Source organism: Nicotiana attenuata, chromosome 3, assembly GCF_001879085.1.
Source record: "Nicotiana attenuata strain UT chromosome 3, NIATTr2, whole genome shotgun sequence".
Lineage (NCBI taxonomy): Eukaryota > Viridiplantae > Streptophyta > Magnoliopsida > Solanales > Solanaceae > Nicotiana > Nicotiana attenuata.
Genome location: NC_031991.1, coordinates 42945117 through 42960973, shown reverse-complemented (window position 1 = coordinate 42960973; position 15857 = coordinate 42945117).

Sequence of the window (15857 nt, the reverse complement as noted above, 5' to 3'; positions counted from 1 at the left end):
TCATCTTTCCCCGAACTAGGGGGATATATAACCTTCCCAGGTATGCTGTCGCGCATCTAGGACTTGAACGTGTATCTGGGCGCTCGCTTGGGGCTGCTAACTCCTTCATGTGCGTTCTCAAGTGCCCGGCTGCGCAGTCGGGCGCACATATTGGACAGTATTGAGTAAATTGGTCATAACGTTTCTTATAGAAGTCCAAATAATGAAAGATTTAAACCATTAAAAACTAGAGTACAAGATCTTCAATTTTATATCCTATCTACATCGTAACTCATACACGGAGAGATATGATCGTTTGAAATTAGGTCATGTGCGACTTTGAGAATTTTTTTCTCTTAAACAATTCTAAATTGTTCCAAGCTACTTCTCCCTATTTCTAAACATCATTATAATACTTCATATCATGTAAAATATATGTCCACATATCCAAATAGATTTATCCATAGTCATAGTTATGTTAACTTACAAATGATACGTTTAGTGCTTACTAACCTTCTAATGAGGCCTTTAACATTTGAAAATTTTCCGGGGTACTACACTCAGCATTGAAATTGTGCTCATATTATTATATATGTCAAGTAAAATATGAGGCAAGAAAATTACAACGTCCAACAAGGAACAAAGAATCATATAATCTACCCCGAGTATAGATAACCCCGGCACATGCATATACGCTCGTCAGCTCGCAAATACATCACCCCCGCTTGTAGCAAACAATATCAGTTTATTAGGGGAAAAATTCACTCAACAAAGTTAGGCAAGGCACTTACCTTTTTTTGAAACACAACCAACATTCCAACACGACTTTTCCTTCAGAAAAAGCCTCCAAACCAATTGAATCTAGCGAATTATTGTTCAAACAATTCAAAACAAGCTTTGAAAACTACTCGTGAATGAAAAAAAGGTTCAATCTTTAACTAAATTAAAAAGGTCAACAAATGTCAACCCAGGCCTGTGTGATCGAAATCCGAGATTAAGACCAAATCCCGATTATTCATTCACTCATGTGGTTTATTTCAAAATTCAATCTCAATTCGAGGTCTAAATCTCAATTTTATAAGATTTCTAATATGAAATTCATAGATTTCATGATGAAGTTCATGAAAAATAATTGAAAACAAGTTAATGTTACTAACCAATGCATTTGGGAAGAAATTACTCTTCAAAATCGCCTATATGATGTCTATGATTCAAAAATGGTATAAAACGAACTAACTCTCGAAATTCCCACATTTTACATAGATGCAGATGTCGCAATTGCGAACTCTTGTTTGCAATTGCGACGTACGCAAAAGCGAACTACTGATCGCAATTCCGAAGCAGTCTCTGAGCCTCCAATATTGCAAAAGCGATAAACTCATCGCAAATTCAAACCATGGGCAGTCAGCAGATGCGAACAAAGCTTTGCAAGTGCGAAGTTGCCCCAATTTTGTCACAACCGCAAATGCGACAGTATCCTCGCAAAAGCGAAGACCTCCACCTTCGCAATTGTGATCAGAGTTTCACAAAAGTGAAGCTGACCCAACCCCCTCCAGTATCTCAAATGCGAGCTTGGCATCGGAATTGCGGTGCTTGCATTTGCGAACAAGTTCTCCCAAATGCGAGACTTGCAGATTGACACCAGCAGAAATTTCCTAACTAAGCTAAAATCATCTGCAACGCATCCGAAACTCATCCCAGCCCCCCGGGCTCCAACCCGAATATTCACACAGGTGTAAAAACAACATACAAATTCGCTCGCTGACTCTAATCATTTGAATAACATTAAACATCAAGAATCGATCATTAAAACTCAAGGTTTTCAACTTCAAAACTCATTTTTCAAACTTTTCATATGATGTGCCGAAACGGCCTTGGGTCACCCGGGACCCCAACCAAACATGGGTAAAGTCCAAAAACGTCATTCGAACATACTGGAATCGTCAAAATACTGAGCGAAGGTCATTTACCAAAAATAATGACCGTGGTCAACTCTAGTCATTTTTAAAGTCAAAAATCACATTTTATTTAAATTTCAACATAAGAACTTTTCGGAGAGCGACACGGACCACGCATGCAAGTTATACATCAACAAATAAAGCTACTGGAGGTCTTGAAACACAAAAAAGGGAACTAGTATTCAAAATGACCGGCCGGGCCATTGCCTAAAGGGATTGAATACAATATATAGTTGAAACTTGAAACTCCTTTCATTCTCCTCCTTTTTCCCTATCTCTAAGATCAATACAAGTGGATCTCGGTCAAAGAAACTATAAAAACACAGTTACATTCCACAAGATTCGTCGAATTTGTGTCACCAATTCTCAATAAAAACACATTCATAAACGTCAATTATAAATAAAAGTGCAAAGTTTCTATATCACTTGAGTTACAAAGGAAGAAATTTGTTTGAAATTTTCTTACCCAGGATAAACCTTGAAAGAGAGCTTTTTGTTTCTTGTGTTAAAACAAAGAGAGGCAAAAGTAATCCTTTTAAGCAAGATACACCATGCTTATTTTGAAGTGACACAACCATTAGTAAACGATTGTGTCTTTTCTCCTTTGCTTTCTTTTTATGTATTTTATTTTCTGAGTTAACCCGCATGACTGCATGAGTGACACCGAGATGGTTCTTGTCCCTCCTCAGCAGCCACGAAGAAATCAAAATATTTGAAAAAAGTCCAATATAATTTACACCCTAGTGCATATATATCAGCTAGTGGAGTCGGTATTTATAAATACACACTTCCACCAAGATGTACCAATAAATGTGTCATCGTTTTGCGAACTAGATACTCTGTTGGTTCACTTTTAGTTATCCACTTTTGACTTTGTACTTCTTTTAAAATATATATATCTATATATATATATCTATATATATATATATATATATATATATATATATATATATATTATAATTTTACCCATGATAATGGTAGCATTTTCAAAAGTCTTGGGAAAAGATTTGAGTAATGAGTAGCTAATGATAAGGGTAAAACAGAAAATAAAATTGTCTTTCTCTTGAATTAGTATAGTGGACAAGTAAAAGTGAATGGATGGAGTATTTGTATACGGTCGAAACCGGGTTTGTCCATTATTTGACCAATTGAGGCTGAAACATGCAAGGTCAAAGCTCGAGCTGGGGTTATATCGAACCAAGGCGCAAAGTTAGATCGTCGAGCTCGTGACTCAGAGACCGAGCAAGATCGAGACCGAGAAAGATCAAGAGAAACTTACTGAGCCAAATAACGGAAAGCCGAAATATCCGCAATCAGTCGAGGATCACGGCGGAAATCTCGGCACGTATCAAGAAGAGGCCGATTAATTAGCAAATCATGAGATTTTTTACCTTGTATAGAATTGTACCAAAAGTAGAACACCCCCACCATATAAAGGAGAGTTCTGATCATTTGTAGGACACATTGTAACACGCCAAAAGAAAGCAATATACTGATCATTTCTAGTTCTTATCATTTTGTTGTTCAGTTCTAACACTAGTTGAGACATTTCTTGGCTCGAGGGTGATCAAACTCAGAAACTAAGGCTGTTCAATTTTGTGGCTTGTATTTATTTTATTATTGTTAATTTCAATATTAATATGTCTTCTTAATTTTGTATCATGTTATATCACGTATCCTTAAAACCGCGTATAAATCCAATTGTTATCCAACTTAAGGGTAAACAGTTTGGCGCCCGCCGTGAGGCTAAGGATAATAGTGATTACCTGGTACAAACTTTCATATCACACACTATTTTACACTTGTTCTTTGGAGTATCATTGATTCCAGGACCAAAATGTCGAACTATCAGTAATCACCTCTACACGTTGACAATGATTTCGGCCACCAGGGCGAAAATGATAGCATAGCACCAGGGAACGACATACCACCGGTTGGCCTCGATGGACTTCTGGCTGTAGATCCAATCGACGTCAGCTCACATGTAGTCATTAACGTAAATTTTACCGTTGATCCCGAGGGCAACATCCGTGGGGATGTTCGATCAGCTACTCAAAGCACTCATTGCGGCGAAGATGGCGGGATCAGCCTACGGGTGATCTTCGAGAAGTTGCAGGCTCAATAGGCAGCAATAGCCCAGCTCCAAAACCAGAATCACCCACCGAGTAGGATCGAGCCTGAGCCATCCCAGGATGTTGTTCACAGGATCGAATCTATTTCAAGGAAATCAAGCGAGAAAGAATCAGAGACCAATCCTACAATCATGAAGATGCTCGAAGAATTGAAAAAATAGATTGAGTCAGGGGAAAAGAAGATCGAGGAAAACGACAAGAAGGTGGAAATTTACAACTCTAGGGTCGATCAAATCCCGGGGGCACCGTCAATATTGAAGGGACTGGACTCCAAAAAGTTCGTGCAAAAACCTTTCCCCCAGAGCGCGGCTCCAAAGCCGATCCCTAATAAATTCCGCATGCCCGAGATTCCTAAGTACAATGGAACAACCGATCCAAACAAGCATGTCACCTCTTACACATATGCTGTCAAAGGGAATGATCTAGAGGATGACGAGATCGAATCCGTCCTGCTAAAGAAATACGGAGAGACCGTGTCAAAGGCAGCTATGATGTGGTAGCATAATTTACCACCTAATTCTATTGACTCATTTGCTATGCTTGCAATTCTTTCGTAAAGGCACACGCCCGGGCCATCAAGGTCGAAACCAGGAAGTCAGACATTTTCAAGGTAAGACAGAAGGACAGTGAAATGCTCAGAGAATTCGTGTCTTGATTCCAAATAGAACGGATGGACCTACCACCGGTCGCTGATGATTGGGCTGTTCAAGCTTTTACCCAAGGACTCAATGTTCGAAGTTCGGTGGCTTCGCAGCAGTTGAAGCAGAATCTGATAGAGTAACCTGCTGTTACTTGGGCCGATGTGCATAATCGGTACTAATTGAAGATCAGGGTCGAAGACGATCAACTTGGGGCTCCTTCCGGTCCGTTTGTCCTATCAAACCCATTGATAGAATCAAGAGGAATATTGATCGAGAACCAAGGTTGAATAGAGAAAGATACCAGCCATATAATGGAGATCGAAGGAACAGTAGATCTAGGCGAATTTCTGCACGAAATGAAAGGAGAAGTGATCGAGGCCAGAGCTTTCGAGGGCTCATGAGCAAGAGCGGCTTCGACAGACCTATCGGACCTTAAGAAGCACCACGATTATTAGAGTACAACTTTAATATTGACGCAAATGCCATTGTATCAGCTATCGGACGCATCAAAGATACCAAGTGGCATCGGCATTTACAAACCGATCCAGCCCAACGGGATCCCAACCAAATATGCAAGTATCATGGCACACATGGCCATAGAATGGAGGATTGTTGACAATTGAGAGAAGAAGTAGCCTAGTTATTCAACAACGGGCATCTTCGAGAATTTTTGAGCGACCGAGCCAATAATCATTTCAAAAACAAGGATTCCAATAAACAAAACGAGCAAGGCGAACCTCAGCACGTCATTCATATGATCATCGGAGGGGTCGATGTTCCTCAAGGTCCGATGATAAAGCGCACCAAATTATCAATCAAAAGGGAAAAACGAACTCGAGATTACATACCAGAAGGAACTTTATCTTTCAACGACGAAGATGCAGAAGGAATCATACAGCCCCATAACGATGCACTGGTAATTTCTGTACTCATGAATAAAACTCGGGTTAAACATGTGTTAATTGATCCAGGTAGCTCGGCCAATATCATTCGGTCGAGGGTCGTAGAGCAACTCAGCGTACAGGACCGAATCATGCTTGCGGCTCGAGTGTTAAACGGTTTCAACATGACTTGGGAAAATACTAAGGGAGAAATAATATTACCGGTAAACGTAGCCGGAACCACCCAGGAAACCAAGTTTTATGTGATCGAAGGGGACATGAGGTACAATGCTCTGTTCGGGAGGCCATGAATCAACAACATGAGGGTTGTGCCCTCGACCCTTCACCAGGTATTAAAATTTCCAACACCAGAAGGGATCAAGACGGTCTATGGGGAGCAACCCGCCGCAAAAGAGATGTTTGCTGTCGATGAAGTAATTCCAATATCGACACTCTTATCAAAAAAAGGAGCCAGTTTCGAAAGCAACCAAATAGCAATCACTGATGCCAGCCTCGACCCAACCGGACAAGCAAGGGACTAACGGAGATGACGATTACGGGGTTCCTCGATCCTTTATAGCTCCCAATGATTCTGACGGTACCAAATCAACGATCGAAGAGCTGGAGCAGGTCGTGCTGATCGAACATCTGCCTGATCGAAAGGTATACCTGGGCACGGGGTTAACTCCTGAGCTCAGGAGAAAGCTCATTCAATTTCTTATAGCTAACATGGATTGTTTTGCTTGGTCCCATCTCGAGGTCTTCTGATAAAAGCCGTCGATTTTTCTTGTTACTTAAGAATAAAAACAACTTCACATGGACCTCGGAATGCCAACGGGCCTTAGAAGAACTTAAGCGATATTTATTGAGCCCGCCATTGCTTCACACGCTGAGGGTAGACGAACAACTATACTTGTATTTAGCAGTATCGGAAATAGCGGTAAGTAGAGTCCTAGTCCGGAAAGAACAAGGTAAGCAATTTCCAATTTATTATGTTAGCAGGACCTTAGGTGAGGGCGAAATTAGATATCCTCATCTAAAAAAATTGGCACTCACTTTACTAAGTGCCTCTAGAAAACTGAAATCATATTTTCAGTGCCATCCTATATGTGTTGTGACGACCTAACCATTATGAAATATAATGCATAAACCCAAACTCTCAGGGTGATTGGCCAAATGGGCCGTAGAAATCAGAGGGTACGATATCGAATATCGACCCCGAACAACAATTAAATCTCAAATTTTGGCAGATTTCGCGGCCGACTTTACGCCGCCCCTAATACCCGAAGTCGAAAGAGAGTTGTTGGTAAACTCGGAAACGTCTTCGGGAATATGGACCCTCTTTACGGACGGTGCCTCGAACGCAAAGGGGTCCAGACTTGGCATCGTACTGAAGCCACCCACAGGCAATATAGTTAGACAATCCATTAGAACTATAAAATTGACTAACAACAAGGCCGAATATGAGTCTATGATTGCAGGTCTCGAATTGGCCAAAAGCTTGGGGCGGAGGTGATCGAAGCTAAGTGTGACTCCCTCCTTGTAGTGAATCAAGTTAATGGAATGTTCGAAGTCAAATAAGAACGAATGCAAAGGTACCTAGAAAAGTTACAAGTAACATTGCATCGGTTCAAAGAATGGACTTTGTAGCACGTGCCTCGAGATCAAAATAGTGAGGCAATGCCCTTGCAAACATAGGGTCATCGGCCGAAGACGACGAGCTCAACTCGGGGACAGTCGTACAACTCATAAGGTCGGTAGTAGAAGAAGGTCACACCGAAATAAACTCCACAAGCTTAACTTGGGATTGGAGAAATAGATACGTAGTGTATTTGAAGACCGGGAAGCTTCCCTCAGATCTAAAGGAATCAAGGGACCTGCGCACAAAGGTAGCCCGATTCTGCTTGTCCGAGGATAGAACCTTGTTCAGAAGAATGTTAGATGGCCTATTAGCAATATGTATCGGACCGAGAGATACTGAATATGTTCTAAGGGAAGTTTACGAGGGCATCTGCGGATTCAGGCACCGAATCATTGGTTCAAAGGGTGATCAGAGATGGCTATTACTGGATCGACATGGAAAAGGATGCGAAAGAGTTTGTACGAAAATGTGACAAGTGCCAAAGATATGCTCCAATGATTTACCAACCCGGGGAACTATTGCGTTCGGTCTTATTGCCGTGGCCATTCATGAAAGGGGGAATGGACATCGTCGGCCCTCTTCCGTGGGCACCGTGTAAGGCACAATTTATCTTATTTATGACTGACTATTTTTCTATGTGGGTTGAAGCACAGGCATACGGGAAGGTCAGGGAGAAGGAAGTCATCGACTTCATTAGGGACCACATCATATGTCGGTTCGGGATGTCGTCCGAAATTCCATGTGACAACGGGAAACAGTTTATCGGCAGCAAAATGACCAAGTTTCCCAAAGATCATAAGATCAAAATGATCTTATCGACACCTTATCACCCTAGTGGGAACGGACAAGACGAATCGACCAACAAAACCATTATCCAAAACCATAAGGAAAGGTTGACCGGCTCAAAGGGAAAATGGAAGGAGATCGAACATTAATACATCGGAAAAGAAAACTTACCTGATTACGGGCCACCCAGCGACCCTTCGACAATTCGCGCCATGCGCGCTCAGAATATGGTCTCTGTGACACCAGGACCTTGACCCACTCTTTGAGTTGAGGAACTGCATCCGGTATCCGAGACACAGCTGCATCACAAAAAATCGATAAGAAGGAAGGAAAGGGCAGAAACAATAAATAAAGTATTTATCGGATTGCTAGCCACTATGTCCAACTCATCTTCACTATCGTGAAGTATTCGAATTACCTGCTCGGTCATCTCGGTGTGTTCCCTTCGGGCCGCTTCTAATCCGGCCTGAAGCTTCTCACTGAGAAGCTTGTAGGTGTCCCTCTTTTCAGTAAACACTCGAACCTCAGCCTCGTGTTGGTTTGAATCCTCCCGGTATCGGAGAAAAGTTTCATGGTGCAGTACCGAGGCCTGCAAACATAAAGGAAGGTGTTATGATTTTTTTTGAATTTAAGTTTAAAATACATAATGAGAAAGACACTCGAAGTTACCCGATTCAATGCTTGTTGAGCTTCATTGAAAAGGCAGGGGATTTCTGTCACGACCCAAACCGATGGGTTGCGACGGGCACCCGGTGCCCTTTACTTAACCGAGTACCAACATAACATATCTTTCTTATTATACTTTCATTGGCAAATGGGACAAACGGTTCGTCATGAGCTAACCAGAATAAATATAGGGGAATACTCAATATAGGACGACCCAACCTGATATAAAAACTTTTACATGTGATATACTGGCCTATACGGCCAACATGATCATTTGTAAACTCAAAACATAGGCCGGCAAGGCCATACAAGAATTCGTATACATGACATCTATCTACAACCCTCTAAGAGTACACACTTAGCATAAAGGTCGGGGCAGGGTTCCGCCATACCAAACAATACGCGTCTAAATTATACGGACCAAACAAGCAACTCCGGAGCAAATGGAGCGCACCAACATCTTCCACTGAGCTGGTAGCCTACTTGGAGGACTCTCGACCTGTCTATCGGGACCTGCGGGCATAAAACGCAGCGTCCCCAAGCAAAAAGGATGTCAGTACGTATAATGTACCGAGTATGTAAGGCACATAAATAAGCACATAAATGACATGGAAGAAATATAGAGTAAATGACTCAACTTGTAAGCCCGGATAACTCTGTAAATCATGAAATACTTATAGTGTCATGCATATGCGTATGAATGTTATGTCGTGCATAGATACATGTGTTCATAACATCATCAAGCCTCTGAGAGCATCCCATCATATCATCTCGGCCACTATGGGCAAAATCATCAACGTATACCAGCTAATTAGGTGGTGGTGCGTATATAACGACATAACCTTTCCCATATCCCATATATATTATATATATATATATATATATATATATGCGTATATAACGCTGGTCATGGGTCAATGTGCATGTATAAATGCATGAAATGCATATGAGTAATAACGTTAACTAAATACTCTCGGTACGTCATAGACTNCCAACTTACGTATTTTTAAGACCCATGAACAGATGATAGAATAATATGACACATGGAAGAATAAGAATATACACATCTCTAGAATTTCTACGAATAGAGTAATTAATGGAAGTTGTGCATTTGCTCGTTTCGTTTGTGTCGTATATATCATGTCAAAAGAAAGAAGGGATAGCCTTAATATACCTGAGCCGATTCTTTTGACAATCCCTCTAACACACGTCAATTGCGACAAATCACATAACGGCGGATCGAAGTAGGGAAGAATCCGTATAATATTCTTTGAGAAAGATTGCACCGTACTCCCTTAGAATCGCAAAATCCCGTTGCTATAACATCACGTAGTCTCGTATGATCTTTGGTAGCAAAGTCACGTTGATAACATTTTGAATGAGTTGCTGAAGCTTCCTTCTCATGTTGCCTTTTTCTCAGTTTGCTGAGCTTCTTTTTGCTGTGGCCTCGATGGAACTCAAAGAGGTCAGAAAGGTGATCGATAAAACCCATCTCCGTTTTGCACAAATGAGCTAACTCTTTCGTTTTTGCTAAACACAATACTAGTATGGATAGGAACTAAGATGGTAGAAAAATATAAAAGGGGCAGCAGCTACAATGTGTTGATTTGTACGTGTAGCTTGTACAAATAAGCCACAGGTTATATATAAGCCATGGACAGTGATGTGCTGGAACCATGTGGCAACTGTGGTGTCCCTACATCATCATTTTCTTCATCTAGTGGGAATTTGGAGCCTTATCCTCTTCTTGCAATCCCCCATTAATCAATAATTACCCAATTATTCACATAATTAGGAATTATCTCAAATTATTTAAAATACTACTCACTTTTAACACGCTATGTACACCTTACTATTATGATCATGTGGTACCTTGTATGGCACTAGTCCATAAATACCGGATATTATAGCTCGGACCGTATTTTATCCCAAAATGTCAAACTTCGACGAAATTCATTTTCTTGGATTTGCTTACCCTCTCACCTTCACGAATTTACTTATCACTTGTTTGAAATAGCATAATACTTATAATCCCAAAATAATCTTACTCCCGATCTTATGTCGATTAACTTACAACGAAACTTTAACGTACGAAAATGCGGAATGCAACATCTTATTTCCGAGCCTAAATCAATTTACTTATGGCGTACTTCCACGTACGTAAACATGGGATGTAAAAACATTCCCCCCTTTGGAACATTCGTCCTCGAATGTTGACTCATCCACTAATCATTTTCATGACTTATAGCTCTTTCGAATACTTTAATACTCTTCTTGCCATTTAGGCAACTGTTCTTTGAATAAATCTAAACGTCAGGGCATTCCCCCCTTTAGGCCTCTTTCTCGCACCACGGTCTGTGGTCGGAATTCTTCCAATCTCGTAACTCTTGCTACCTTCTGTCATGCAGCCTGTATGACGTTTTCATTGTATGTGCGCCTATGCGACTCTTCTCTTCTCTTTCTTCCCGCTTTTAGCCAATCTCTAGTCCTCACTTCGCAAACATATATAGAGCTTGATAAAATGTCCCTCTAGGCATCTGTAGGTATACTAAAGTTCTTCATTCGGTACTTTGTCGAACTTACGAATATTGTTATACCTTATTTCATAGATCCGCTTATCCATTCTTATGACTTTACTGCATCTAGGTAGGTCATACTATACCATAACTCTTACTTCGATTTATCGTTACTCCTGTCATAAAACCTCATCGCTTTACTATACTTTAGCTTGCGACCTCTACGTAACAATTCATACTATTCGCAACCTTCCTTCAACTTGCTTGCACCATAAATTCCCTTATGTTATTCTGGAACATCAAGCGGGACATCACATCATCTCTAACTCTTCTTTACTCTCTTGGTTAGATCTCTCGGTACCTAGAAACCATAGGCTGGAAGATATGCCACTGACGACGTCGCTATCATTCCTGGATATTGAATCCCCGTGCTTCTAGCCTTCTATCCGAAGTATGGACTATTCTCAACCTTCTGCTTTTGAGTATCACGAACGTTGTTCACCTTTACCTTACTTACCTTAAAGTCTCACATCACATCTTCTATCTCTGTCATGAGCTCCCCTCCATATAGGTATAATTCACATCCACGTCTTGAACTTCTATTATAATACATGCACCTCTTTACACAATCTTGTGAGAGATTTATACTAACTTCTTATGAGGTTGGGACACTTCTAGCTGGCTTTATCATAGAGTCGTTATAGGATATGGTTATTGTACTATGTCTCTTGTACATCTGATATTAGTAGTGATTCTGCAATGTTCTCAATCATGATGTCTATAACTTTCTGGGTCCAATAAGCAGACTCCTAATTTACTTAGTTGATGTAACTCTTTAGTTTCCTCTTCCTTCTGATTAGCCTTTATATAGGCTTAAGCTATCTTCCAATCTGCGGCTCATGGAATTTAGTTATTACTTTAGCCTTTTATGGACGCTACGAAAAACCATGATACAATCTTCTAATAATTCAATCCTTTGTCTATGACCTGGACCCAATTCTTCATTTTAACTTATACCAGAGTCTTCTACGGTTGATCATTAATCGAATAATCCTTTTGTTTCATTTCAGCTTTCTTCCGACGTAAGAAATTGTTTTTCCTGGTCTTTTTGCCCCCTTTTGCGTGCATACTTAGCTTATCTGAGTTCTCACACATGCCGAAGTTTTTGTGCAACTCATATGGTCTTGAATAGTACTTTTGGTTTTCCTCCCGCTCATTAGCCATTGCAGGTGCCACTTTCTTTTGGAGTGCATACAGTTTTGTAGTGAGACTGTTGTTACACAACCATTTCCTCTTTAGGTCACTGTGCTTTGGTTGAAGCCTTCTTCCTTATTTCCTCAGTTAGTCTTTCATTGTAGTATTAAGGGGAGTACTAATATTTAGCGCTATGACGATCTACCTATGGATGTTTTACCTCTTCATCATTGGCATCTTCTTACATTATCAATGACCCTTACTCGCCTTGCAGTAATCCTTCTGTACTAAGGATAATGAAATTCCTTACCCGCGAGGGTGTCACTTAGTGTAACTGGCACACATAGTCTCTTAAGCTTAACTTTGCTCATATTGCTTGTTTTAGGGAGGCGTCTTCCTGCATGACCATTTTCTGAATTTCTCATGAATCTTCTTCTGTTGTCCATTCTATTATCGCCGTATGAAACTCTCATGATGCCGACTATTATCCAATAACTCAGTCCCTAATTCACATTTAGTTTATCTTGTTCACCAGCCCATACTGATTTCTATTATTCTAGGGTCTAACTTTTCCTTCTGGTAGTTGCGTTGGAGTCACGAACTTATTTCTCGAAGTGAGGATATGACTTTATGGCCTATACTCTTTTGTTGTCTCAAAGCATGTCACCTCTCGTCTTTTCCTTCACGTGACTATAGACTCTGTAATACTGTCATCTTTTTGACTTACCATTGTCATCCATGTATCACATCTTACTCTTAATGCTTCATTAGCTCTCTTCTTATTTCCTGCTAACATTTCGGTCTATCACTTTATACTGAAAACTTCAACAAGACATTCTTTTGTTTTTAGCTCCCCTTTGCTCCATCCACTGGGTCTTCGAGTTTCCTAGCATTATCTCTCTACTAGGGACGGGATTCATACTAAGATAATATTTATCCTTTCCAGGCTTCCAATGCCTATCCTTATAGCACTGATATCTTGCTGTACTATTTTAGAGTGCACCATCTAGGTGTCTCACAAGGAGATCCATTACCACGTTTGCACTATCCTTCGAAAATGTCAACTAATTCTACCAATCCATCCACTATTTCGGGTTACTCTAACCCCAGCCGGATCCTGATAACTCGTCCTTCTCTTAAACTATATCTGTTAGCTCCCATAGGGCATAACTGAGATCGGTGTTGTCGATTGTACGTATTATCTGTCATTGTTGAAGGTAACTCAAAATGCTTATCTCCCTTCCTGAATGGTAAATAATGATAATATTTATTAACTGGGTACCTCGTACCTTTCTTCACCTTGCTTCTTTTACTTGCTAAAACTTGTGTCTACCTTCCGATTCTGTTATTCTTTTTTACCGTAAGAGTAGATAAGTATTCTTGCCTTAAAACTCATTATCAAGAACCATACACCTTTTAGTACACGCATGGTCTGCTGAAGACCTCACATTTACTCATCATAAGCATGAAGCAAAATTGAGTTCCTCTGACTTCAACACTTCCAATTCTATATCTCTTACCGACCGTCTTTCTGAATGTAGGCATTGTTGTATTACGAATAAGATAGAGTTTAGGAAATTGAGTTCTTAAAACCGAGCTCTACCACACGATCTAGAGTAAGAAGAAAGAGTGACGGTCCTAAATACCCTGTAGCCTTTTGCTTATAAGTGTGGTGCACGACACACCCATAAATAAGACTCTACGAGACACGGCTTGTAGACTCCCTAGGACAGAACTGCTCTGATACCACTTTTGTCACGACCCAAATCGATGGGTCGCGACGGGCACCCAGTGCCCTTTACTTAACCGAGTACCAACATAACATATCTTTCTTATTGTACTTTCATTGGCAAATGGGCCAAATGGGCCGTCATGGGCTAACCAGAATAAACATAGGGGAATACTCAATATAAGACGACCCAACCTGATATAAAAACTTATACATGTGATATACTGGCCTATAAGGCCAACATGATCATTTGTAAACTCAAAACATAGGACGGCAAGGTCATACAAGCATTCGTATACATGACATCTGTCTACAAGCCTCTAAGAGTACACACTTAGCATAAAGGTCGGGGCAGGGTTCCGCCATACCAAACAATACGCGTCTAAATCATACTGACTAAACAAGCAACTCCGGAGCAAATGGAGCGAACCAACATCTTCCACTGAGCTAATAGCCTACTTGGAGGACTCTCGACAAGTCTATCGGGACCTGCGGGCATGAAATGCAGTGTCCCCAAGCAAAAGGGAAGTCAGTACGAATAATGTACCGAGTATGTAAGGCACATAAATAAGTACATAAAAGAAATGAAAGAAAAATAGAGTAAATGACTCAACCTGTAAGCCTGGATAACTCTGTAAATAATGAAATACTTATAGTGTCATGCATATGCGTATGAATGTCATGTCGTGCATAGGTACATGTGTTCATAACATCATCAAGCCTCTGAGGGCACCCATCATATCATCTCGGCCACTGTGGGCAAAATCATCAACATATACCAGCTGATCAGGTGGTGGTGCGTATATAATGCCATAACATTTCCCATATCCCATATACATATATATACACGTATATAACGCCATCTGGTCATGGGTCAATGTGAATGTATAAATGCATGAAATACATATGAAATTCGTTAATAAAATCTCTCGGTACGTCATAAGACCATTATGTCTCTGATTAATATTATGAAATAAACTTTACCAACATACGTATTTTTGATACCCATGAACAGATGATAGAATAATATGACACGTCGGAGAATAAGAATATACACATCTCTAGAATTTTTACGAATAGAGCAATTTATAGAAGTTGTGCATTTGTTCGTTTCGTTTGTGTCGTATAGATCATTCCAAAAGAAAGAAGGGATAACCTTAACATACCTGGGCCGATTCTTTTGACAATCCCTCTAACACACATCAGTTGCAACAAATCACATAACGGCGGATCGAAGTAGGGAAGAATCCGTATGATATTCTTTGAGAAAGATTGCACCGTACTCCCTTAGAATCGCAAAACCCCGTTGCTATAACATCACGTAGTCTCGTATGATCTTTGGTAGCAAAGTCACGTTGATAACATTTGAATGAGTTGCTGAAGCTTCCTTCTCAAGTTGTCGAACTTACGAATATTGTTATACCTTATTTCATAGATCCGCTTATCCATTCTTATGACTTTACTACATCTAGGTAGGTCATACTATACCATAACTCTTACTTCGATTTATCGTTACTCCTGTCATAAAACCTCATCGCTTTACTATACTTTAGCTTGCGATCTCTACGTAACTATTCATACTATTCGCAACCTTCCTTCAACTTGCTTGCACCATAAATTTCCTTATGTTATTCTGGAACATCAAGCGAGACATCACATCATCTCTAACTCTTCTTTACTCTCTTGGTTAGATCTCTCGGTACCTGAAATCATAGGCTGGAAGATATGCCACT